Source organism: Rhinolophus hipposideros (genome assembly GCF_964194185.1).
Source record: "Rhinolophus hipposideros genome assembly, chromosome: 2".
NCBI lineage: Eukaryota > Metazoa > Chordata > Mammalia > Chiroptera > Rhinolophidae > Rhinolophus > Rhinolophus hipposideros.
In genome coordinates this window covers 54,047,661-54,051,232 of record NC_138048.1, presented here as the reverse complement: position 1 = coordinate 54,051,232, position 3,572 = coordinate 54,047,661, and positions in this window count along the sequence as shown.

Sequence of the window (3,572 nt, the reverse complement as noted above, 5' to 3'; positions counted from 1 at the left end):
ATGAAAAGGAAAAATACATGAGTAACTTTAGGGGTAACTCATTGCATGTGGCAAGAAAGACTCCTTGCTAATTGGTTCTCCCCAAGAGAAACTACATAGAGAGACATTTGAAATACTTTGGAAGAATAATGCTTTAAAAGCACAATAGATTGAAACACCAGAATGACATATTAGTTGCAAACCACTTAGTGAATGGCCTTCCTTCAGCACATTGGGCTGATTAAGAAGTATATTAACTGGTGAGCTTCTCTGTCTGACACAGACATTTAACCCTCTGCAGAGAATTTAACAGGCTTTTCAAGGAAAGTAAGGTACTAGTATATATTCATTCAAAATAGATGCTGATAAAAGCCTAACTAACCAACTCTAGACAAGTGTTGGAGCAAAAAGTATCACTGAAGGAAATGCTGCATCATAACTGTCTATGTCACAAAATCCATGGGGCTGACTTATTCCGAAGCTGTTCCCTCAAAGTCTCCCCAACCATCCCAGCCTGGATGGCTGTTACTGTATCTAAATTCTCCCAGGCCCCTGGGCTGTATCCCTGGAGCTCACACCGCAGCCAGTACAGTTGGGAGCTGTTCTATGGTTGAGTTGTGGCCTTCCCGATTATTCTGTGAGACCCTGACTCTAGAGATCACATCTCCTCTCCTCTCTGCCACCCCATTAATCCTAGAATAGGATTTGTATGATTTGGGCTGAGCACATCCTGACAGGGAAAACCTTAGACTTGGATTGGGAGACCATAGCCAGTGTGACCACTGAATAGCCATTGACCTTGGAAAAGGAACTTTTTCTGCCTGGACTTTGGTGTCCTCACCTATAAAATGAGAAGGTGGGTTATATATTCTTTGAGGCTAGTCCCTAATACTCTGTGATAATGCGATTTCTAGCAAATGCCAAATCTCCCCCAACACACACACACCCCACCTCCCAGCTCACTTCTCCTTTCTTCTCCCTGTATTTGTGAATTAGCAGGCAACTAACTGTCTTACATGAGATAAATACACAAGCTCAAGCACACAAGCCTCATACTAACTGCTGTTAGGCCTCTCAAGATGAATGTTCCTAATACTGGCCTTTTCTCCTAACAATAACAGCATGACATTGATCCCAATTCCCTCTAAATACAAAACTGAGCACCACATGTGTCCAATTCTTTACAGTTTATAGGACAGTTTTACATAGGGTCCCACAAAATTCTATAACCTGTTACTGTTGGGCCCATTTTACAGAAGAGGATTCGATGCAGTCATATAGTTAGCTAGTAAGTTTCCACTCCAAAAGCCAGCTGCCTCCTCCCTGAGGTGCCACAGACAGATCCTTCTTTCCAAGTGAGAGGCAGGAAAGGAGTACCGTAGTTGAAGTTCAAAAAGAGAGAAGAGCAAAAGGAAGAGATAGGGAAAGGGGAAGAGAGAAAAGAAGGACAAGCTACATCCTGATACTGGTAAGAAGCCCTCCAGCTTTAATCTGCCTTTGGCTCACAGCTCCTTACACCTCCCAGGATTTAGAACCCCTGGGTTATTCTTCTGACCCTCTGCCACTTTCCTGCCCTGTCCTGTTCTTTCCTCTTCTTAGGCTGACCTAAAAAGAATGTCCGTTGTAATCTCCAGCTGTTTGATCTTTTAAAATGTCTCTCACTTGTCTGTGGCATATGCTCCAACCAAAAAATAGACCTTGGGCATTCAAGATGGGAAAGCGTATTAAATGGCAAAAGCCAGCCTTGTGCCAAGGGTGTGGGCAGCCCCTAGATAACTATGATGACCAGGTGTCCTGGATTTGCTGGGATGGTCCTAATTTAAAACATTCTAGCCTCTTGTCCCCATAAGTGCCTTCACACTTGTCAGCCTGGGTGTCCCTGTTCGGGGTTTGGAAAATATAGTTACCACATGGATACCCGATATCCAAGTATCTAACAGACCCAGTGTCAGAATCATGGGGGTGGAAAGAGGACAGATATTGGAGCCAGATGGATCTTGGGTCAACCAGCTCTGCCACTTACTGTTTGTGTGGCTTTAGGCAACTTTTGTTCTTTCTGAACCTCAGTTTCTTCACCTAGAAAATTGTGAGTTGCGCAGTAAGTCAGCCCCATGGATTTTGACTTATCAGAACAACCACTGCTTACAGACACTTAATATCTTCCAGATGTTTCTGTCATTCTGTTTGTAAGTCATATTGTTCGGATTTTGGTCAAATCTGGTGTATTACAATTTAAAGTATTAACTTAAATGTGTGGTTCCGAGTGCCATCTTAAATAGCTATAATAATAGCAAAATAGCCCAACAGATATGAAATGCCCTTTTTTATTCCTATCCATCCATTCCAAATCCTCCTCATTCTTCAAGACTTAATTCAAATCTGCTCTCGTCTGCTCCCTAATAGTTTAATGTAGGCTGATCCTGCTCCAGCCAAGTTTGGGGTCTCATCTAGATAATTGCTATAGGTTCCAGCAGCTTTTGCCTCAGCTCTCACCTCCCTCTAATCCACTTGTCATAAGCCCAGCATATAGACCTTCCTGAGCCCGGTCCCACCTGGTACTCAGGGGCCAAGGCAAACAATAAAAGGGTCCACTATGAAGCCAACCAACCACCATATCTGATCCTGGTGCCCCACTAACCTGATGTTGACCTTAGTTGCGTGATTTGACCTTTCTCAACCTCAGTGCCCTCATCTAAAAACTAGGATTAAGTTTCCTGTATCTCCTGCCCATGAGAAGCATTTTCAAAGCTTTCTGGTTGCCATGTCATTTAACAAGCATTGACTCCTCCAATTCCCAAATCTTCTTTAGCTCCTATTTTCAGGCACATCGAACACAAACTCAGCATTCAAAACCCTCCATAATCTGGCCACACTCCAAGATTCTCAAACTTATTTCCACCCAGCACACACTTTTGGTACCAGCCATGACGGGCTCCTCACTGCTCACTCGTCCCTGCCTCTGCATTTCTGCCCAAGCTGTTCCCTTTACCAAGCATGCCTTCTGCCCATTATCCAAGAAGTTCTCTCTTTCTAGACTGAGTCACACTCTTTTCCCACTACTATGGACTGAATTGTGTCCCCCTCCCCAAATTCATATGTTAACACTAACTCCCCTCATGTGAACTGTACTTGGATATAGGGCCTTTAAGGAAGTAGTTAAGGTCAAATGAGGTTATAAAGGTAGGGCCCTAATACAATAGCCTTAGTATCCTCATAAGGAAAGACACCTGAGATTTCTCTCTCTCTCTCTCTCTCTCTCTCCCTCACCCCCCCCCCCCCAGCATGGGAAGACACAGCGGAAGGTAGCTATCTACAAACCAGGAAGAGAGCTCTCAACAAAAAGTAAATTGGCCAGCACGTTGATCTTGGGCTTTCCAGCCTCCAGAACTGTGAGGAAAATGAATGTCTGTTGTTTAAGCCACCTAGTCTATTGTATTTTGTTATGGCCGCTGCCCAAGCAGACTAATACACCCACCATCACTTCTCTCTCCTTCCTCAGAACGCTGTGTCACTTGTCAACTGTCCCTCACATGATTGCACTGAATTAGTGACACTCTACCTTGCTGACTCAGTAATTCCCCTTATGTGCGCCC